The 25069-nt window shown below is 34.0% G+C and overlaps 1 protein-coding gene across 2 annotated transcripts in view; it reads right to left on the bottom strand.

Annotated features, from left to right (window-relative positions):
* The window catches only part of LOC132705524 (teneurin-a), a 737223-nt gene that overhangs the window by 540202 nt on the left and 171952 nt on the right, over positions 1 to 25069 (bottom strand). For both annotated transcript variants that reach the window (XM_060676144.1, XM_060676145.1), the window contains exon 2: positions 11456 to 11511. The gene's annotated coding sequence lies outside the window, so the exon portion shown is untranslated. The remainder of the gene's footprint in view (positions 1 to 11455; positions 11512 to 25069) is intronic.

Genomic DNA, 25069 nt, shown 5'->3' with positions numbered 1-25069 from the left:
TTTTAAAATGTCAACTTAAAGTTTAATCAATACGCATTGTCATCATCTCACACCAATATTTTTTTATTATTTGTCACCAACAGTTGGTATTTTTGTTTATGGCAGTCTCATCAACGTCGTTTTCGAGAAAGTACAGACCAATGACGCTACAGCCCCAAAATCCCCACCAAACGGTAACTTTTTGAGGATGTGCCTGGTGAACCTCGCTAAACGATTTGAAGCCCATTCAGCAAACAAATGGCATTTTCTATGGACATCAACTTTAAGCTCCTGGGTTTGATTTTGTTGAAGTTGAAGTCTGCGAGTTTTTGTGCACGTGGTATTCAATGGTGTAACTTGCCATTGTGATTTGGCGTAAGTAACTGAATGATAAGATTTTACAGACGTCACCATCTTACCCCACCAATTCAAACACCCTTTACCTTACATTTGATTCTTTACAGAATTTCACCTGAGTGTTATACTACCAAAAACTGTTACTTATCTGAGCTGTTATCTTTTACCCTGTTCGTTTTAGCAGTCACTTCAAGCTCAATCAAACGTATCTGATTATTTCCGATCCACCATGTCTTTAAAGATTTACGCTGTTTTTCTGTAGGTTAATAGTATATTATGCAACAAGTGCTGTAAACGGCATTTGACTCACTAGTTTATTTGACACAAGCGTAGAGCGGTGGGGCGAGTGTTTAATAAACGAGTCACTTAAAAAGTCGTCCGAACGTGTTGCATACTATGCTTTTTCTACGACCTTTAGTTTTGGGTAAAAATCCGCCAAACAACACGAATACATTCACGGACATGACCGTCAGAATTGTCAAACGTCACAATTCAAGGCGTGAGAAATATCTACGAAAATATCCGATTGCTCCCAAACCCGTGCGCTAAAATCCCGGAAATGTCCGAAGTGGCTTGGATCCGCGGGAAAGGAAACTGAGGTGGCAAAGTGACGCTTCCCGCTTGCTAAATCGGTGTGTAACTAGATATCTTATAGACGAGAGTAGAAATAGTATATTAAGCAACAAGTGCGGTAAATGGCATTTGACTCACGAGTTTATTTTTTAGTTTTATAAACGAGTGATTTAAAAAGTTTACCGAACGTGTTGCATACTATACTTTTTCTACGACCGTTAGTTTTTGGGTACATTTTCGCAAAACACGAATACATTCACTGAATTGACAAACGTCAAAATTCAAAGCGAGGAAAATATTTCCGACAACATCCGATTGCTTCCAAATCGGTGCGGTAAAATCCCGGAAATGTCCGAAGTGGCTCGGATTCATGGGACACGAAACTGACGTGGTAAAGTGACGCTTCCCGCACTCTAGATCGGTGGATAATTAGGTATTTTACAGACGGGAGTAGAAAAATAGTATATTATGCAACAAGTGCGGTAAAAAGTTTACCGAACGTGTTGCATACTATACTTTTTCTACGACCGTTAGTTTTTGCCTACATTTTCGCAAAACACGAATACATTCAATAACATCACTGTCAGAAATGACAAACGTCAAAATTCAAAGCGTGGGAAATATCTCCGGAAACATCCGATTGCTCTCAAACCCGTGCGGTAAAATTCCGGAAATGTCCGAAGTGGCTCAGATTCGTGGAAAACGAAACTGAAGTGGTAAAGTGAAGCTTCCCGCACGGTAAATCTGTGCTTAATTAGGTATTTTACACACGGGAGTAGGAAAAGATGTTTTTCCTATTCTATTTTCTATTCGATCTTTTTTCCGCTATTCGATAAATGTATCTCATTATAGTTAGGTGAAACTGTGTGTTTAGAAATTATTTTTCTTTTAACTTTTTTTTTAAAGTAAGTAGGATTCTTTTTGATATATGTTTTAATTTTACTAAAACAGTTATAAGATACCTGTACCAATAATTGTTAAGCTCATAATAAGTACTTATTATTATTATGACTAGTCACATGATCACACGGAGTTTTCAAAGCCAGCAAGAAAATTATTTTAAACAGTCTACAAAAAAAAATGTGGAAGGTATATAGAAAAGAGTTTTTGTTTAATGTTAAGATAATGTTTAACTTAAATTAAATATTTTACAGTAAATTATTACTCACATTTAGCCTTATGACCTTGTTAATTAGCCAATTGATTAGATTTCCTAATAACCCCGTCTGACACCTTTTCATTTCTCAAATATACCAAAGACTGATGAATGTTACTTTATTTGCGACTCTTCCAAATCACTTTTAAACAGAAAAATTTTGTGAATACCAACTTTTATTAATCATTATTATTAACTATCCAAAAACTTGTTTTGGGAATAAAGACCGGTAATATAAAAACCCAGTTATATTAAATACGGTTAGTCGTTTATCAAGTCTCAAACTCGACTCGAAAAGATAATAGAAAATTCGCAAAACAGAAAGCGATACATCAACGAAACAAAAATATGTCGGATATAACGAACCGGACATCAGAGACGTTAGAACAAAACATCGATATCCAAGAAAAAACAAGAAGGATCGAAATAGGGTATACAAATAATAAATTTGTTAAAAGCAAAATAAGAAATTGCCTGTCACATCGGAAATGAAAATTTGCTCCCGCGCCCGTGAATTATGATTGTTCAGGCTTTAACCGGGAGAAAAACGAAAAGTTAACGGCAAATGCCACAAGGAATGACGGGGAATGGAAATTTCATTATTTTGTTGAATATATTCATTTTAAAATTAAACCCACTAATGCCGGAAATATGTGTATGATATAATAATTACAAGAAATAGACGGAGCTTATAAATATCATAACGCAACTAATAATCACATCGAAAGAACTTAGAACAAAAGGCTTAGAACTAAATAGAAGAAGGAAAACTAATTCAGGAAAATCTTGGAAACCAAAGAAATATCACAAAAAGCAGAACTAAGAATATTCAATACAATGCTAAGACCAATACGCTCTTATTCTTTCGAGATTTGGATTACGAGTACTGAAATAAAACAAAGATAACGGAAGATTCAATAAGCCTCGTCGAGCTGCTTATGTCAATCGCAATGTAATAATGAGATAACTATTTATAAAACTTCTGGATTTCTCCTGCGTCGGTTTTTGTTGACTCTAACTTGCTAACTTTTCGCCAATCATCCTGTTGGCTTCTTCAGAAACTGCCTCGCATTTGAACCTGCTTATATATTGTTTGAGGGGTGCGGAGCTATCTGAGGGGCATAAACACCTTCTAGGATGACTGATTCCCATATTGGTGACAGGTAAAGACCTGAGTCGCGGTTAAGATTGGTAGGTTACCTAAAGATTTCTATAGACTTTAGGATTTTTCGTTGGTAGAAAAATTGATTACATGCAAGAATTTTAGTCTTACAGAATAAACTTTTATGATGAGTTTATTTGTCTTAGTCTTAAAGCTCTTTCATGTTCTTTGAGCCTAGTTAATATTTTTCGACCGGTCTCTGCAATGTATTCTTAGCCGCATATGTATGGAATGCTGTAAACTGCTGGTGTCCCAAATAGAATCTTGTCTTTGATGTTGAGAGATTTGTGGTTAGTGGTAAATCTGGTTTTGACGTTATATTTCTTTAGAACTTTTGATATGTGGTCAGTGATATTTTGAATGTACGGAAGGTTGTGGTAAAGTGTATTTTGTGATGAAACGCTTAATATCTTTAAAGTGGAAATTCTTAGAGAGAAGACCAAGAAGCAAAGAGCAAGATGCAAAAAAATATCATCAGATTTGAGATTTTCTGCAAGTGCATATTTCCAATGTGAAAATTTATGTGTTTCTATTTAAAACGATTGAAATCCATCAGTGCCCTAATCATTTTTTTAACAAATGCAAAAACAAAGAGAATTCGTCGAAATGGAAATGGGTAGAATTATATTTAAAATTTAACCTCCATTTGCACATTATGGAATTTTTACTTTTAGCGTTGAAGACTTGAAAAACTAATTGATCGAGCAATAAGTTTGCGGCGATGCTGAATACCAAGTTATTTGCCGGATTTAATTAACTTGAAAAATTCCAGATAGCAAATCGCGAGAGAGAAAAAAAACAAATCCCGGGTCGTAACCTTAATGCGTCCGAGTAAACTTTAATGAAGTTTGAAAGTTTCCCGGTTTTTAGAGATTAAAGCAAGTGTTGTGAAACACGAGAACGAAATTATTGCATTCGAAATTATAAAATTTAACGTTTCGACTAATTTGCATACGAACTTTCAGATTAAAAGTTAAACGTTTCGAGTAGAGACTACGTCGCGGAAATGGTTTTCATATTTTCGAATTTATGACGAAAAGTTCGCGTTCGTGTAATATTTATGCAGAGCTTCACGTCGAATACGATTAAATGGAATTTTCCCATTTGATACATTATAAAAGACGAATCTTTTTAAACGCACTTTTAATGATGAATCTAAAGCTCGCAATTCGACCATCTTAGTGTTTAAATTAAATGCTACAATAATTCGAAGTTTCTTTATAATTATTGTTATAAGATGAATATCATTAAGAACCCAACCGGAACATATTTCGAAGAAGGTTTTTATTTTCAGTCCTTTAAATTAATCCTCAGTGCCTAATTCGGCGACATACGTTAACTCAAAGGCAACTTCCGATTAACTCACTCAAGTAGTGATAATATTAGATCAGCATGTAGGTTATTAGGTTATTTTAAATTAGGTTGACCAAGTTTTTAGATTCAATTTTTAAAGTACACTCGTAATATAGAGATGACGTCCAAACTTTACTCATTAATATCACTAATTTAAGTAATAGGACAACAACCCGTAGCAGACACCGCCCTTATAAATGTAACTGAATAGTATTTCCCGCGATGATCAGAATTTATATTTAAAAGCAAATTATTCTGGACGATATCAAAAGCTTGAACAACTTTAGGAATATCACCAACTGCGGCCAAGCTTATCTCTTTAAAGTTAGTTTCTGGCTTACATACCTCAGCAATAACAATATCCAGAGTGTTGGGGATTAGATAACGTGATATAACTTAAAGAATATTGCTCCACATTGGCTCGAAACGGTTTAGCTTTTACTTAATTGGTTCAATATTATTCAAGAAAATGAACAATTTTGTATAATGCCCTTTTTTTCTACTACTAGTAAGATTTAATCAAAATTCCGAGGATAATTGTTTATACTTTCTCATTAATGATGAGTTTAAGTATGATTTGTGGAGCACATGGTTAAGAACTCGGAAAAAGAATAAATAACAAATGACCTACAAGAACAAATTACGAAAAGAACGATAATAATATTTCTCTGGAAAATGGTTAGAGAAGCCGAATGAAAAATATATTGTTAAAATATCACCCGAAAAGAAAAACCGTTAACTGAGTGGAAACCCAGTTTATCTAAGATTTTGGAACCTGAATGATGATTCAATAAAAAAAATACTGTTTTAAGAATTTTCATACTCAGCATTAGTTAAAGATTGATATTTTTTAGTTAGTTTTTAAAAAAAGATATTTTTTCCTTATTTTCTTAAAATGAATCGCCTTTCATTGCGGAATTTTTATAGTCTTGCGCCCAATCATCCCACCGGGCAGAAAGAGGAACGCAAAATATTACGCTCTCCGTATTTTCCAAGCAGAGCAACATTATATTAGACACACAATAATTTAAATACCGACGCGAAGCATTTCGGAGTACCTACTGTGAGGTTGTTGTTCCGTTTAATATCACGTCAATAGGGTGTCATCCGCAGCATTGAGCTGATGGAACTTTGTTACACAGTGTACGTACCTATTAATTAATTTTGCGTCATAATTGGATTAAAACTAACAATAACATTGTCAGCGACAATATCGGTAATGGGAAGTGTGCATTTAAAATCCGCAAAGAATTTTAAAAATAACGTGCGAAAACTAAACCAAAATATATCCCACAATTACATTTGGGGACGATATGATTTTATGAATTTTAATACGGAATGTTTGTTTTCAGCGTATTTAGCTCCTAGATTAACATAGATATAGATTAAGACAGGTAGAATAGATAATATACACTTTGGCTATTAAGTTTAAATCCAAGTGGAGTTGGCTACATTTATTTCCGAAAATATAAGAATATTCTCCATCCCTTTCCATTAAGACATGAAGCAAAGACCAATTTCTAGGACAGTCTATTGCCCTTACTGTGACACCTAAATTAATAAGAAGGGGGAAGTGTGAAATTTTTAATAATAATTAACTCATACCAAAGACTTACACGGATTTTATAATCTGTATTCACTTAAATTTTCTGGTGGTATTTTTTGTGTTGCTATTTTTTCTTGTGAACGTCCACAGAAAAAATTGTCCAAGCCGACTACCGAATTTAGAATGTAATTTGTTAAGTAAATTGGTGATTAATCAAGTATTGAGTAGGTTTAAAGTCGATGAAACGATTTATATATTTTTGTTTACCGTTTTCGACAAATCAAAACGTTTCACGGAAGTTAAGTTCGTTTGGGCGGACCATTTTCCGTTCAAATTTCTCTTATAATAGCTTCAGTTTCAATTACCTCGACCGCAATGGAACATCGGATCGTAGGCTTTTAAACAAATTACGTGGCGCAGAATAAACACCCAACTAAGCATTGCCTTTTATATCTCATCATATACACGAGACAAACAACCTTGTAGAGCTTTCGTTGACTCTGCCCATAATGACGCTAACAATGCCTGTAATTGATTGCAACAACTGACGCTAACAAGGTGCACGTGACTGCCATTTCGTAGTTGCCTTCCTCCTACTTTCTAGCTTTGTTGCTTTGAACGCTGCAGATATACATTTATTTATAAGGCCGTATGTTTAGAGGTGAAACGTTTGTTTTATGAAAGTGGGTTTCGAACACTAAGATTTCAGTAAGACTTTCAACAAGAAAAAGAAATAAAATTCATGGTAACAAATATAACGAACATAATAGTTCCCGTAGGCTCCTCAAAGCGCCTCCAAAAGAAAGGCGATTTTCTGTAATCATTTTATACGAGGAACACTATCCACTTATATTTCAAAAACCGAACATTTTTATATAATCATATTTTATATTAGGCTGTAAATTTTACTGCAATATGTTATCCCTTGATTGTCACGTATAAAATAATTTCTTGGTTCTTATAAAAATGAATTAGAGCAAGTGAAAACAAAGAGCCCCTCTGTATTAGACGGCAAAACGTTTGCATGACATTTTCTTTGGGTTTCTTGCATGGATATTTTGGTAGAGAAGGTTATGATATCTCTCTATATTTCACCCACTAACCTGAAATTTGCGCCATTTTGTTTCTAAACAGCGATTTCCACGAATATAAATCGTTTTCCTAGAACTTTTAACGAGATCTAGTTATATTTTAAGAAAATACTTCCGTAAAAATGCCACATTCAAACTTATTGTCATCTGCCAGCGGCCATGTTGATTGTAGAATGCCTTAAGGACATTGGTTAAAAACGGGATTTTAAATTTCTCCCAAGCGCATGTTGAATGAACCGTCTCAACATTTTTTTCATAGTTGCTTAAGTTCCTATATTATCCGCATTCAGGAAAGATGACGATTACGTTAGTAATGGTGACACCAACCGAATTTGCTGGTGATATCATTATGACGTAGTTGCCATCTTTCCTGATATTTATTATATTAATGTAGCAGATGCAAAATATTTTCGAAAAATTCAGTTGATCGTTGCACCTCATGGCAAAGTCCATGTTTAAAACAACAGGTATAAAATTTTGGAAGTAATTTATTATATTAAGTCGGAAAACTTAGACTTTACCTTTTCAAGGCATTTTTTAAATAACCAGTGATCATTTGACAAAACAATATTTAGGACAACATGTAATGCATCCAAAACTTGTATATGAAATTGTGTCCTCCTATTTGATTGTTTCCTTTCTGGTTTATACTATTTTATTCTTATTTGGGAGACATATATTCAAGCTTCTCTAGAGCCCAAGTCTAAAGTGCGACTATAGTTATTTTTACGAATACGTTGAGATCCTACTTGAAAATTTCAGCAGAAAATTCCTCTCATTCTGCAATATAGGAGAGAGTTAGGACCAGGACGTTCAGTTAAATTAAAAACATTTTAGATAACAATAGATAAATGTGGATGGACGAAGAGTGAGTACTTCGTTAATAAAGAACGTGAAACACGAAAAACAAAAATATATGAAAATATTTGTACACCAGTTTTATACTCTTCGTAATTTTAAATCCTTTTTTCTACTTCTTTCTGTAAAATACCTAATTATACACCGATCTAGTTTGCGGAAAATGTCATTTTACCACGTGAGTTTCGTTTTCCACGGATCCGAACCACTTCGGATATTTCCGGGATATTACCGCACTGGATTGGGAGCAATCGGATATTTTCTGAGATATTAGAGCACGGCTTGAAATTAGACGTTTGTCAATTCTGACGGTCATGCCAGTTAATGTATTCATGTAGTTTTGTAGAAAAATACCCAAAAACTGATAGTCGTATAAAAAGTATAGTGCGCAACACGTTTGGTAATCATTTTAAGTCGTTTATTAAAAACTCGCTCCTCTGCGCTCCGCTTGCTGCATAATATATTATTTCCTACTCCCTTCTGTAAAATATCCAATTAGCGTGCGGAAACTGTCATTTTAAGACATTAGTTTCTTTTCCCACCGATGGGAGCCAATTCGGGCATTTCTGGGATATTACCGCAGAGAGCAATCGGACGTTTTCGGAGATATTACCGCATGGCTTGAATTTTGACGTTTGTCAATTCTGACGGACATGTCAGTAAATGTATTAGTGTTGTTTAGCAAAAAAGTACACAAAAACTAACGGTCGCAGAGAAAGTATAGTATGCAACAGGTTTGGTAAACTTTTTAAATCACTCGCTCCGCTCGTGTCAAATATACCACCACACATATTGCATAATATACTGTAGAGTGTACCACCACCCTACAGTTTTTCAATTTTGTAAAATAATTATTGTACTTTTTTTTATTTGATTTTGAAAATTGTAACTACACCATAATTAATTGATAGGTAAGAAGGACCTAAATAAGCATATAAAACACAATAAAAAATTGAAATGGCTGCCCCCAAACTCGGTTCAGCCGCTTCGTATTCAGTTTTGCTGTGCAGATTAAACAATTTCTCATGTTAAAGGCCGAATACACAGTCGCTAGACCATCGCGCATAGGAATTATTCGGAAGCCATACATTAAAACATCCCATAGGGATTAACCTGTTCGAATATAGTCTAGAGACATGACAATGCAACTTTCTGTTTGAAACTAGCAATATTCAACAAACGAAAAGGTCGATAATAAGTTAATAGTTAAAATTTTAAGAAACAATAAAAAAGAATATTTTCTAGTTGTAATAAAGATTTTTTCCGTTTGAAAATAGGAATTTGTTAGTTTATTTTTACAATTACGATGATATTGTTGTATGAGCACATTTGTTAATGATTTTGAATTAACCGCAACGAACGTTCTGATGATTATTCTCACTTTCTTCTATCACAGATATATCCGCAAAGAAAGTGAAAAGGAACAATAGGTCGTGTGAAATCTAATATGAGCCAAGCTATTTTCGAGAAATGTGTACTCGTAAACCTAAATCTATTTTTCCGTTCATTTGTTTGAAAATCCCTTAATATTACACAGCTTCGCGCCCTTGCGGTGGGCGGCAGACTAATTGTTAATAAATTTAATAAAAGACTTATTAGAACGAAACCCTTTGATTAATGAAAGGTGTGAAATTAATAACACGTAGCTTGGTAATAACGGTTTACAGTCGGCTGGTCAATTTTTTTATCACCTGTATTTAAAGTGATAGATGAGTCGAAATATGAAAAAGTTTTTGCAAAAGGCTGTCGACGGCGTTTCAAATTTTTATGCCAATGGCAAATGGTTTATTTTCGGAGCTACATAAAACTTGACAACCCGACACCATTTTACTCCCAGCGATACCCGGAAAAGCTAAATTTATTTTTGAAATACTGCAGCCCCCTCAAAGTCTCCGGCGAATTTATCTTCTCTTGCGAATATGAAAGAATTTCTAATTAAGGCAAACAATTTTCTTTCGTTTAGGAAATTAATTTGTTTGACTTACGCGAGAGTTAGATAAAACAGTGAGCGAAATCCTTTTGGAGTCTGTTTATCTCGTAAAGTAAATTAAAATTTATTAATTAGATATTCAAATGCGGAGTTTCGTTAATTCCCTTTTAACACGACTTTGAAATCCATTTTTAGAAACTTCCGGAAAAGTCCCGGTTAACTTGAAATTGAATTCATTTATGCACGTTCAACTTGAAATAGGGAACAACATAATACTTTCCAAAATAAGGTGACGTATTTAATGATAACTGGTGGACAATGGTAAGTTGAGAGAGAAACTAAATTTCAAAAAGGCATAAATCATCTTAAAGCTATAATAAATAACAGATAGATAGATATCATTTATTGACCACCTATAAATACATGTATTTGTGAAGTCGAAACTCAGTAATATAACAAAATAGAAATAACAGCAACAATAACAAAAAGAAGAAAATATAAATACAACAACAATTTGATAAATTTAACAAGAAATAGGAAAAATAATATGTATATAAACATATGTTTATAGAAAAAAAAAATTATAAATAAAAATATTTGCTTGAGTTAACAGTATACACTATATTCTTGGGATATGCGATAGAAATTCCTCAACTGAGTAAAAACCATAACTGGAAAGATAGCTTCTAACCGATAACTTAAATTTTCTTATCGTAAATTGCTTAGCGTTAGCTTTATACAAGCGGTTATAGTTGTTCACAAATATGTTATATATGTTCAAATTTAGTTTATTTTTCTGAGTAGTGGCTAATCTAGACTTAAGTGGAACAATATTGCTAGATCCGCGTGTGCCGTAGCAGTGGTAGTCACCATGAGTAGGATACCTCTGCAAACCAGCATGGACCTCCAGAAGGTTGTAGTATATGAATAGGGAAGGCAGAGTTAGAATCTTAAATTTAATAAAAAGCTCACGACAATGTGCTCCAGGAGGAGCCCCTTGGAGAATGCGAACTGCTGCCTTCTGAAGCCGAAAAACCCGATCAGCATCTGAAGAGTTACCCCAAAGAAGCACGCCATAGGTCAAATGACTGTGAAAGAGTGCAAAGTAGATTGTCTTTAAGGTCTTCTGCGAAATGCAGTCTTTTAATTGCCTTAATGCAAAGATTTGAGATGAGAGTTTGGAACATAGATACTCGATATGAGTCGACCAGGTTAGGAAGGTATCGAGAAAGATACCTACAAGCTTAGCAGGCTGTGACTTTACAGCTCTTTTGTTGGATGTTATTAGCATTTTTTTCGTCTTCGATGTGTTAAGCTTAAGTTTATTGGCGGCGAACCATTGGTCACCCGCCTGTTAATAAGTTTAAGTTTAGTTGTCACAAATTGTCGTTCGTTTGCACATGGCGAACTAAAAAACAGTTTGTAATATAATAATGAAATTTTTACTCACCTAAAACCCAACCATTCTGGAAAACTTATTTTCGTAGGCCGTGGATTCCGCCAAATCTGAAAGCAAAAAATATTTAACATGCAATAGAGGTGTTTACAAGAGTGAAATTTCCTCATGTTATCATAAAATGGCCAAAAATAGCTTTAATAATTTAGTTCAATTCATCAGTTTTATTGAAAAGTGCTTATCGGTTGAAATACGCATTTCTCATTGGTCATAACGTCAGCACTCGTATCGAGACGAGCAAACAACCGCACTAGTATATTAAATACCAGTAAATTTTTGCTGACTTCTTTTTATGCAATCTGGTTATTGCAGTTATAAATTTATTTATTTATATATTACTTCCGACCTTTTAAAAAGCAATTGTCGAACAAATCTTTAAATATATTTTGTTTACATTTGAAATTTATATATTTTTATTAGTAAAATTAGTAAAGTGTAAAAACTGTGGTCCCAAATCGAATTTGTCCATTTTTCTTATCTTAGCTATCACTATTAAACGAATTCATATCTTCTACTTCTATTTCGACACGATCAAACCTAATATATGTCGGCGCCCTAGCTTTAAGTGGTCGATACTGTCCCATATTTCGGGTTGGGTGTTACCTTCGATAGTTTATTTTTGATTCGCTATTTTGTTGTTGTTTAATATGTTCGACAAGTCTAACCCTATGTGGCCTCGCTCGCAATCAGAACCCGCCCCTCCTGGTTTCTATTTCTATTCTACTATTTTTATTATTATTTGTTTTACGATCTCCAATATACACATTTCAATCTTTCTTTTGCATTCATTGAAAATTTGATGTTCAAACAGTTTCTTTGCTCCTTTTTGTTTCTGACTGAACTGTTTTAATACGGCTCTCTTGTTCCGTTTGAAGTTCAAGAACAAAGATTGCACTTAACCAATGGTTTTCGTTTCAATTTCCGCATTTTTTATTTGCAATACATTCTAAGTCAACTGTAGTATCGAAACTTTTAGTAAAGATTCAAAAACTTTTAAAACGATTCAAATTCAGAATCAACTCTGTACAGTAGAGTATGCACAAAGATAAGCAATATCGAATGATCTATTCTTCCTGGCATTTTTCAAAAACATTCATATAACGAAAGTATTATATTATATCCATAAATAGAGATGATCTATGTTACAAATAAGTTTTCAAGTACTTACAAAAATAGTTTGAACACAAAATTAAAATAAAAAATAAATCATTCGTTGTTAAAATCAATTAGGATGGAAAATGGAAAATCTATTTAAAACTGTTTTACGAAATTTCGCAAATATAGGTGAGATTGGCATTGGAGTCTTTTAAAAAAGCATTGTTGAGTTTTGTGTTTGTATTTATTATATAGTTGAAATGGCTGTACAGTTAGGTTCCATAGTACCATAGTTATTTTGAGCACGAACAAGTAATTTTTATACTTTCGTGATATAAATTATTTATCCTCGTTGACATATTAAAAATTGTGCATTACCTGTAAAATAATTCAGGATAATAATAAGGAAATTATCGTTTTATGCTAAATACTTTTTCAGCACTTCGTTTACAAAAAACAATATTACTAATGAATTATTATGATTTATTATTTATTAATTATATTATCAATTATCATCCCGTAGGAAATGTATGTTTTTTTAATAATGGTTATTTATCTGCTACCTAAAATGAGTCAAGTGTACAGGGTGGCCCATTAAGACGGGCACTCAGCCCTATCTCGAGAATTAATTGTGGTAAAGACTTGGGATTAAAAAATGTATAACTAAAACGACCTACAGAAAATGCAGGATATTTCTAGAATAGTTGCAAGACGCATTCCAAAATTCTATATCCCGTTTTTTGAAAAAATAGTGTTATATTACAAGTACCTTAAATTGACAAGGGATTTTTTTTCATTCGGTGGTGTTCTAATATTCTGCAAAATAAATGTCAATAACTCAAAATTTTGTCAAACCTGGAACGATCAAAAAGGGCTCTTCTTAGGCTATCAATTCTGCTCTGAATGGATTGATTTAGATTTATTGTACCTCCACTAAAGGGCGTTTGGCTACATCACTACCCATAACATTTATTATATTATATCACTTTTATTGCCATAGGCTAGTAAAAACCTCATCTTCTTACTAGCCTGTAATATCAGTAAAACAAATAAAAACAAAATAATGTCACCATCTTTGAGAATATTAACCATTATTACGTATTAATCTGCGTTCATTTTGCATAATATATATAAATTTGCTTGTAAAACGCCAAGCTTATATTAAAAATGTAATAATAATTATTACTAATTCCCATATGATTGAATATTATAAATCAATATATTACAATAATGAAAAACAATAACACAGAAAACTTTTGGGTTTTAATGTAGTGTACTTAATGTAGCATACTCCATGGCATACTATTGACACTTAAATACCACTATTATAATTTTTGGTATTTTGTTTTCCAATGTACAATTGGATATTTAAAATTTTGAATTTGTTGTGTAAAGATGCGTAATTTACAATCATATTAAATGTGTATTAATTTTTATTGAAATTTTTAATAAAATGATGATATTTTTACAATAAATGGCAGGTATACTGCAACATTATTTTCAGTTTTTATTTTTTTTACTGATGTTATAGGTTGCGAAAGAGTAATGGAAATACGCTTTTCAGCGTGTTAGACCGTTATTGGGCTATCTTTTGTTGCAATATAGGCAATATCGATGTGTTTAATTTATTTGAGGGACTCTATTTCATTTGCAGTGATGTCGCAAAATCTAAATTAATCGGCTCAAGGTAGCGTTGATATTCTAAAAACATCCTTTTCGACCACATCAAGTTTGACAAAATGCGTTCAGCCATGCTCAGGCTATTAACATTTACTTCCGAAAATGTTCGGACGCCGCCCATCATTTTTTCCATAAGAGTTACAGTAAATCTATTTAACGAAAAAAAACGAAAAATTCAATAATGCCACCTAGCAGCCATTCTAGAAACTTATAAATATACAATTAAAACTTTCTTTCAGCCCCAAGTTTTACGAGAATTACATTTTGAGAAAGACCCCAGTGCTCTTCTGAATTGGTAACCCAGTAAATTTCGATCACGATTTTGAGGCAAACGTTCAATGGACAAGAACACGGGCTCGCAGTGTAACACACTAATTCTAATACACGTTATTAAAATCTGACTGTTAATGTAATTTATTCTGTCGAATTAAAATTCTGTCCCGAGTGTCAGGAATAAACTCGCAACCAATGAAATATGTCATTCCTGACTAGAAATTCGTGCCGTTCGCAGAAATATAAAATCGGTCTAGTTTTTTATGTCAAGTTTAATGTGACGTCATGTGGACAAAGTTTGCCCCCGTTGTCATATGCCCGCTAAAAATAATAAATACATTTATGCAATTCTTTCCAGGTAAATTTTTGTTACGATATAGGTCACATCTGGATTCTCGAGAAAATATCTTGTATATCATTATGGTTGGTTGGTTTCTCAGAGGTTCGCCGTCTAAAAATTCTCATCACATCGGTTACGTTAATTTAAACCTACGACGTCGGGGCCATTCAGGGGGCTTTAAGGAAAAAATAATTATGCGTTATCCCTCTGATTAGAAAAATAGCGAGCTAACCAGACAACAGATATTTGTACACCAAGTTCTAAAAGAATAAGCAACCTAAAAGCTTCAAAATTTTGCCGTATAAATATATATTCTACAAGTAAGGGCAACCAGAAAAATAGAGAAAAAAAATGAATAATTAATAATTAAACACGTTCACCGAAATATCCTTCACCGATTTTGTAATTATATGTTAAAAAGTCGAGAATGGGAACATTTTTTTTTAACTTTTAACTTACTATTGAGCTTTTTGTGAAGTGTGTACCCTATACATTTTTTAGTACTTCGAAAGTGTGTCCGGAGTGGCTATTAATTTGCAAAAATGACCATAATATATTTAAACATCATTAATCGTGATCAAGGCTATATTCAGAACGAAATTTTTTTGGAAGGTTCCATAATTTTTCTTTTTTTAAATCATCATGAAGATCAGGTATAGTACTTAGTATATTTCTATTTCTAGAAGAGACGAATGTAGTAGTGTCATCTGTAGACATGACGGTATTAATAGAACAAGAGGAACCCGAGCAATTTTTTACCACAATATCAAAGAATAGGGGCAACGGTGAACCTTTGGCGACTGGAAGTAAACATGCAATTGACCAATGGGTTGTTGTTTCAAAATGCTGCAGATGTCCGTCATTCCACTCAAAAGTTATAGAAAAATTTGGTACCTTGGTTATGTACTGATAGTTTTTCGTTTATTTTAAAAAGTTATGTTCCGGAAAAGTTTTTTATGATTTCTGAATTTATTTCATAATAATCAGTGCAACTCAATTGCCACGTCATCTTCATGCACCAATTGCCAAGAAGAAAGAAAATTTGCTAATTCAGCAGAGGCAAGCTATTTAAATATTTTTTACTGACAATCATTAAATAAAGATACCTTCATCGTGGTCTTTCATTCGCTAGATTTGGAAAACCAAATTAACGAAACATTCGTCGGAATTCAGAGCTGATCCTCAGCACTCTGCGAGAGTAAACGGATTTTTGTTAAAAGCAAAAGCCCATAAAATCGCACCATCGCCAAACTCGATTCCAGGCAAACGCCGCCGGTAGGAGCTTTCCGAGTGTGCAAATACTTTTACTGCGGTGGAGATGCGGGGGATGGATAATCGACAGGTGAACAAGGTTTCCGAGTTAAGGGAAATGTTCCCTTTTAATGCCGCGGGACTAGTTATCTACACTAACGGTATCCCGCTTGCTGTTTAAACCGTTTGTGCTTTTTATTTGATTCGGGTTTAACTTAAGCAGAGAAGGAAACCTGGAATATAGCACTCAGATGGAGGTATAAAGTTTCAGGCTTTCGCCAAATGAATCGTTTTCCCGCTTTATGTAAGGAAACCAATGTTTTTCGTGGGATTTGGCTTTCCCCTTTCGCAGTAGAATAGGATGGCGAAAAAGTATACCGGGCGACACAACAAAGTGGACACAAGAATAGGGACGACCACACTAGGCCTCTGGTGTTTCTTATATGAATAAATGAGTTGCCTCTAAATATTATCGGTCACACACCTGTGCCAAAGCTCAAGTCCAATTTTAACAGCTGGTAAGCTGAGACAAGCATGGGTCAGTAATGATTCTCCCTTAACTGATTTAGATTAACTATTTCTTAATTCATGCAGCAAATTACAGATCATTATATGTTGTTTATTAACTTGGAATGATTACTTTACAATATCCATCCAAATTTTGCTCATTATCACATCACATCACATTACACCGTTTCTGAATAAATGGGACCTCTCCACTCCACACACATTCTCAAATTAAAATAGATTCATAACCAATGTGAATCGATGTCAAATATGCCAAGGATACTATACTTATCTCGTTTCCGTATTTGTGATATGCCGCGATCCATGCGTCATGATATGGAAAGATATGCCCTTTGAACGATGCTGCTCCAGGGCATCACTGACGTCTTTTGTTTAGTAAATCCTATATAATGACATCTGGCTCTACGTATTCAATCAGCCCATATATAACAGTGATGGTGGCTTGTGAAAACATTCAGATTCAGTTATACTAGCATCAATTGCAAGTTGTTCGAGATTCACAGTTTTTCGATGACTCAAACTACAGCAAGTCAGAAGTAGCAAATTAGATTCGATAATTCATCCTCCTGCTATATTACCTGATGACCTGGCATGGACTACTGTCAACGTTTCCTTTTTGTGTGTTTTTTAATAATTAGATACTATTAACAGAGACCATGATTCCTTAACACCTTTTAGTATTGCAGTATTAGAATTAGAAGTGACACAATGCATTAGAGTATTTATTTGAACATAAAAAATAAAATATAAGATGTTATTCAGACACTTCTAATTCAAATATTAGTTTAGACAAATAATATGCGGGGTATTGGAACTGTTAATATTTATTTATTATGCATTTTCTTATTCTAATAATTACAAAGCAATAACTAAATCGTAGTCTATATATAAATGATCACGTGCTCTGTTAAATAATCTGGCTATGATAAAAAATCTAACAAAAACTGAATGGACCGTATAAACTAAATGGTAAATCTATTTATTTGGATTCTAAACTTTAGACAACTCCCGAAAAATTGCTGTCTTAATGTCTCTATTATAACGTATTTCATCAATATTGCGATCTGTCTGGTTACTTTCGATAATCGATGAAATCTAATTTTTCGAAAGTATCTGCGCTCGTATAAAAATTTTATATCTCGATAACGGTAAGTCCTACGGGATCGCCGTTGGTACAGAAATGATCACGGTCGAAAAAATTTTTTTTTTGTTTGTCCGTTCTCCGTTTTCTGCTTTGGTTTTTCCTGAATAACTTTCGAAACGTTGGAGCTACAAAATTGAAATTTGCCTCTTTTTTAACCTTCTACGAGGCAAATAAGCTTATAAGAAATGGCCCTCATCCGACGCCGGTATCCATCTTTTTTTCTCGATTTTCGACTGTTTTTTGGACCTTGCTATGAAACTCGATAAGTGTCCGAAATTTGAAGCAATCGACTTCATATTTGGCACATCTATGCAGCTTTGCCCCGTGACGGAACCTATTGAAAATGGGGGGCTGGGGGGTCGGGAAGTCCTTTAAAAAAATTAAAATCACGTGTGCTGGGGTCTACAAAAAAGCCCATTTTTCAGAAACCGTTTTCAAATTATTAAACCGGAAGACACAGAGGAAACGACTCCATAAACTTTTATTCTTAACAATTTTTCAAAAATATACAGGGTGCGCCGCAAATTCAAAAAATAGAAAAATGGGATCCCCTATTAGTAAAAATTGGCAATAATTTCAAATCTGTATTTTAGATGTCAGTTTCTTTTACATGACGATATAGCCCATATAGACAGCTTAAACTTTTGTATTTACGGTTTTTAAGTATTGTACAGGGTGATCGCGATATTCCGTGTAATATTAAAAAACATAAGTACTCCAAATTTGCAGCTACCGACTTCAGACTCGGGAGAGAAGTAGAAGTCTGGGCCCGCATTTAGAATCTTTAAATTGGGGGCAATAAAATAACGCAAAGTATTTTTTATTAATTTTTGAATTTTTTTTGTGGTTATTTTGGCATTAAGAAAAACATCTTTTCCTTCAAAGCCATTCATCCGATCGGAAGAATTTTACATCCGTAATACGTGGGAGACCCGGCGCTATAATTTTTGTTTTACGCATTTTTTCGATTATATACAAGGTGTTTTAGTTATGGAGAAAAATCTAAAAGACCCTGAAAATTGTCACATACGCTGTTCCAGATATTTCTCGAGCTCAATCGAGACGCGTGTGCAAAAAATTCTAATACATCCTAAAAATTTCCACTTTTATTTGAGAATTATGAAAAACTTTGAAAGATGTGATAATTTGATATGAACAGTATCGTAAACTGTGTAGAGAGAGAATTTAAGGTTTCGTCTATAATACAGGGGGCGCGAGATATTTGAAAACATATTATTTTAAATTGCAATTACCAGTGCAAATTTTGATTTTTACCGAAGTTTGCCGTAGCTTTGAAGTTCGACGAGATTTGAAGGACACTTTATACAGGGTGTATTCACAATTAAATTACATCCATTTTTACGAAAGTTTCATAGTGGTCCGGAGGAGCACGATAGAAAAACAATGCGTCGCTCTAGGACAAGATCCTGCGAAGCGCCTTCTTTTTAAAATAAAAAGCTGATTCTCGCTATTTGCGAAGAACTTGCCCCTCTCATCGACGATTTTTCGAAAGCAATCTTGTTTTTTTATCCGTCCACAGCGAGTCAAAAGTATTTAGAAAATATTGTACAAGATACAACCAAATAAACATATTTGGCTCAATCGTGCACTAACTTGCAAATTTTGTTCTCGAATCAGTAACCACTCTTCAGCAATTGGCCTAAGATTTGTTAAGGAGAAAATTTTCAAATCGAAACAGGTCCGGCAACCAAATATATGTAACCTCCTCCTTTTTCAATTACTTAATTGAGTCATAACATATAAATCGAGATTGGATTCCCACTTCTCAACTACTCCAGAAATTATAGTCCTTATTGTAGGTGAAAAGGGTTTCATTTATCAAAATAGAGTTTTTTCTTTCCGCCTCTCCGCTGGGAAACCGGTATAAGCACTTACACATACATCGGGACTCTGTGTATTGCGCAATGAAGACAAATAAGTGAACAAGCCAAAGTGGGGACTCTCAAATTCCACAACCACGTGTGCCAACTCGAGAATCCAGGACAACGGCAGGACGGGGCGCGCAGTAAAATGTAAAAGCAATACAATGTACCCCGTCGCGTAAATTATGGAAACGCCTCGGTCACGTGTCTCGGTGGGGATCCCGGGAATTGATCCTCTCCTAACGTTATCAGCGATAATTGAGTTTTTGTTCTTGCGGAATTTACTTTTAGCCGAATGTTTTCTTGACGGGGGTATGCGATCCCCCAGAAAGGGGAAAATTAAATGAAAAGTAAAAGCTATGGGGGAGCATCCTTTTTCCGACATTCCTCCATTCCTCTGCTGAGGACCTATAATGATGAACCGCTAGCGAAAAACTAAACTCTATCTAATCTAATTCTATATTAGGTTATCATCAAGAGACGTTATTCTGTAAAAAATCCAAAGTCAAAAAAACAAATTAATTTATAGAGTTGAGCTTGCCACACAACGTTACTTTAGTATTTGCGTTATTATCCATCCATACACAATTTCTTGTGTGCAACAACTGAAGTCTCCAAACTTGCCCCGCTGAATAAAATTTTGTGAAAGATAATTATTGTAAGTGGTGTTTTTTCTTAGAATCATTGATATTGGAATTCATTTTTAGCTAATATAATTATATTTTTAATTTTTGAATGTATTGAAAGGTTGTTTTTAAAACTTTTGTTTCTGTTTTATGCAATTATTGATGGCATGACAGAAAATTGCGCTAAAACGCATTTTTCCAACATCACGGCCTACTTCTTTTAACTCACATATCGAAACGCCCTTACCGAGGTCTGCGGAATTCAATCACACGAGATTGAAATTCTAAATCAATGGAAGTGATTTTGAAATCCTTTCGATGGCTCTCGTAGACGCGAACGTTTATATGGCTTGATTTTATAATACCGATATTCTATTATATAAATCGCTCCATTTCTTTCTTTAGCAACGATTCCGAATACGCCGTTCCAAATGGCTTCTGGTCTAGTTAACATTTATATTGATCCATAAAATATTAAATTGCAATTGTTTTTTTCTGGGCTTTCCTTTTAATATCATTGGATTCCACTCGGGACAGACGTCGCTGATGAGTTAGCGGAGTTCGTATTGGCACAAAGCCGGATGAACTTTCATTTGAAAAAAATAAAAACCGTTCCTATTATAACTAATAGGTATTTCGACTAAGTAGCGGGCAAAAATGTTTTTGCAATAAAATATAATAAATTATAAAAATAAAACAATATTTTTTAAGTTGTAGTTTCATCAAATTATTCATGCGTCTCTAATTTATTCTGAATGCTAAACCTACTGCTAAAATTATTTTTTTGGTATGGTGGGTGAGAAACACAATATTAGGGCTAGTGCAAAGTATGGGGTGGCTAGTGGTGATCGGCTCTTTGACAACACTTTGACAACCACACACACTCGGCAGCTTTGTTGTGTGCTCACGAGAACCTCAACAGAGGGTACTGGGACTCTTACTGCCGAGAAAAATTGACCAGAACTGCAAAGCCATATCATTATTATTGGTATTATGCATTAAGATGAACAAAAAAGGCAAGGTTTATCCCCTCCGGAAAAGAAAAGAAATACCATACAAACAATATAAGTCTCACAACAGATTCCTGAGAAATTGTGTCGAATAATCCAGTCCTATCCATATGAATGGCACTGCATCTCTATTTCTTGTGATAGCTCTAATGACGTACTGTGGCCTTTACGAAATCCATTCAGAAATAATTTTGGGACTTAAAACATATAGATTAGGATACTTTTACTCACAAGAAAAGACGTACTAGTATTACTTCACACGAGGTATGTTCAAAAAGTAAAGGGACTTTAAAGTTTTATTAAAAAGTATTAATTTAATTATTAAAGTTAATGTTATCCCCTTTAAAGTAATCCCCCCAGACATAATTTACTTGGGACAACGTGTTTTCCAATCCTCGAAGCACTTCTGGTAAGCACTTTCTGGTATAGCCTAAGTTCCTCCAGCGACTTTTTCTTTATCTCCTCAATCGTTCCAAACCTACTTGCTTTCATGGGATTCTTGAGTTTTGAGAACAGGAAAAAGTCGCAGAGGACCATATCCCTTAAATATGATGGCTAAGGCATGATTGTGGTTTTGTTTTTGGCCAAAAAGTCAGACACCAGCAACGATGCGTGATGACAATGGACCCGTATCATGATGTAAAATGCATGTATTGTTTTCCTACAATTCCGGACGTTTTCTTCGTATTGCTTCTCGCGATTCTGGGTTCTTCCATTGGGACGACTGGGCTTTGGTATCGACGTCATAATCATAAACCCATTGGTCACCAGCCTTTGTGAGCATATCAGGATCCTCATTCACGACATTTAACAGTTCTTGAGCGATGCTTCTTCGACGGACCTTTTGTTTAAAAATGATCAATTTCGGAACAAATTTTTGCTGCTACACGTTTCATCCCAAAACTTCGGAAATAATTGTAACTCTTTCATCAGTTATTGACGTACTGGGGCGTTCAGACCGAAGTTCGTCATCGATGTCTTCTGAGCCTTCTTAGAACAGCTTGTACCACTTTTAAACATTTTTTTTATAATAGATTCCGTTGTATGCCGGTGTCAACATTGAAAGTGCTTTGTAGCACTGTATTCTATTTTCTACACATAATTTTATGCAAATTCTTTATTCCATTTTTTTCACATAAAAAAGTAAAACTGGCTGAAACTGTGAACATATGTTAGGTACATGTGTGACCAACATAACAAAAAAAGAATATCGAAGATCGAAGATGTACGTAGCCCGTCCAATTACAAAAGTCACCTTACTTTTTGAATACACCACGAAATCGCGCCCGAAGGGTAAATCATGCGTGAAATTTGTTACCTGTCAAATCTTTTTTTATCACTTTCCGTTAATGAAAATAAATATTAAACAAACAAATTAAATTCTCGTTGAATACTTTTGCTTGTTTTCTAATTGGAATCAGCAAACTCACTTGGTTTTTAAGCATATAAAAAATATCTATTTGCGATGTTTTTTTCCAATTGGGTTCAATTGTAATTGTTTTCATCAACTTACATAATTAAGTATCAATATTGCTGACTAAATATATTAAACGTGCTCTTTTCTATGAAGAAAATAACTTAACTACCCACTTTTTCACGTTTTAGGAATTATTTGTCAAAATCTGTGAAGTCCGTAAAATCATTTAGAAATATGTAAAATCCGAGAAACTTTGTGAACTCCGTAAAATTTTATAGAAAGCTGGTGTACCTATTTTTGCTGGTTTGTCCCTCGAGCACACTGGATATCGGTCCTTGTTCCATCTTACACATCACGCCAATGACGCAAAACCACTATTGAAGTTGATCAGATCAATCCGTCGGTATTATACAATTCGATTGACCCTGCTTTGTCAATGCTGGTGTTGAAAATAAAATTTATAAAGAAAGATGAGCGTTGTCTACTGCTCATGTAGTTATTTCAAGTTAAATTCTGGGCTTTAATGGTGTCTCGCTAGCTTTGCTAGATGTTTGAATTTGTTAGCCCTTTTCTACCTATCGTAAACATTGGAACCAGGGCTGGATTTAAATTTCTGAATTTTCTGAAATTTCTAGATACTGAAAAAAATGCCGCCCCATAATTGAAATATCCTATTTTTTAGAAATTAAAATATCTAATGTATTGAAGTGGCCAAATTCAATGATAACCGAGAACTTTTCCGGTATCTTTTAATACGCAACACATCTTTTTCGTAATTCAAAATCCAGATTGTCAAGAATGACATTTTCCGTTGTCTAGAAACTGTAGTTTTAAATTCTTTAATCTCTGAAATACTTAAAGCATTTTTTTCATATATTTCGAATTCATTTTGCGTATCAGCAACTTTAATCAAACGACGATAATCATCGATCACGTCACCAATGCTGCAATCAACTTTTTGCATTCTTTGACTAACAGCATTGAACCGTGAAAGTAAAAAATGCCGAAGTATCTGTATAAATTCTGCATCAAGTCGCGCCAATTAAATACGAATGCTTTTTGCTTCTTGTCTTGCAATTGCATTTTCTTCAATATCTTCTTCAATAGTAATCAATATCTTGATTATTTCGTCGAAATAATGATTACGTACATGAACACCTTTATAACGAGCTGATCATCTAGTTGCAATATGACTTCTATATTCTGCGAGGTCAAAATCAAAAAACTCAACAATAAACATTATAGCAACTAGCAAATCTTCAGCTTTATGTCCAGAATTTTCAATAAATATCAGAAAGCTTTTTTGCACATATCTTATAACAAAAAAAAAGTTGGTCAAAGTCCGAAATATCAGGTGTGGAATCAACAATGATAGCATAATATTTGGCGAAGGTAAATTCTTCGTAGCGAGTTTTCGATAAGTAACTTTTACTGTCAGAACCTTTATTTCCAAATTTTCGAATATGCTCTTATAGGAATGGATCGAAAGAAGCAAGAAATTGAATCAGCATTAAAAAATTGCCATTATTCTGTGAGAGAAAATTTTCACTACTTCATCGGAATGGAAGCCCTCAAGAAGTTAAGGATTTAGTAGCAGCGACTAAAACATTTCTCCAATAAGAAATATTTGTCTCTATTTGAATGACTAAGTCATGGTCTATTCTATCTTTAGCATCCGATCTTTGCTTAAGGGTAAACATACATTTTTATGATGTTTTAAGTTTTCATGCTCACTAACACGAACGTCTGCATATTTCCAATGTTAAATCCAAGAGAAGACAAGCTGCACAAAATACAGGCCCTTTACTAACTGAGTAAATGAGCTATGGGCGTTGAACTTTTTCACCATTGATAGTGATTCTGACAACCATCGTGAAGTTCCATCTCTGTAATCCTGTAATCACGTTTTATACCGGAGAAATACAATTTTTTAGTTTATTTACACTCCTGGGTAGCTGGTGAAATCGTTTATAACCCATTCTCCTGGATCATCACTTTCGATACTTAGATCCACTCAATTTTTTGCGTCCATCAGCCATGTTTGACAAATGGTTGTATATTTATGCTCAACATTAATTAAATCTTTTGCAGGTTAGATTCATGTCAACGTCAAATGTAAAAATGACTATACCGAGAAAGCTAAATACAAAATACACTATAAAATAGAATGCGTAAGCATTAATATTTTCTGTCCCTATCGGCGTGACAGTTTGTATCCAGAATTACAAGCGTCTTTCGTAAACATTGAACTATGTTTAAGTGTTTTTGATGATATTGCTTTTCTTTTGTGGTAATGGTTGTGTTTTGAACTAATAAACAGCCATTGTATTTACGACAGAGACTTTTTAAAATGTGTGATAT

This window comes from Cylas formicarius, unplaced genomic scaffold (genome assembly GCF_029955315.1).
Source record: "Cylas formicarius isolate icCylForm1 unplaced genomic scaffold, icCylForm1.1 PGA_scaffold_7__23_contigs__length_41026272, whole genome shotgun sequence".
Taxonomy (NCBI): Eukaryota; Metazoa; Arthropoda; class Insecta; order Coleoptera; family Brentidae; genus Cylas; species Cylas formicarius.
Note: the sequence above shows the minus strand (reverse complement) of the source record. Positions and strands in the feature narration are given on the sequence as shown.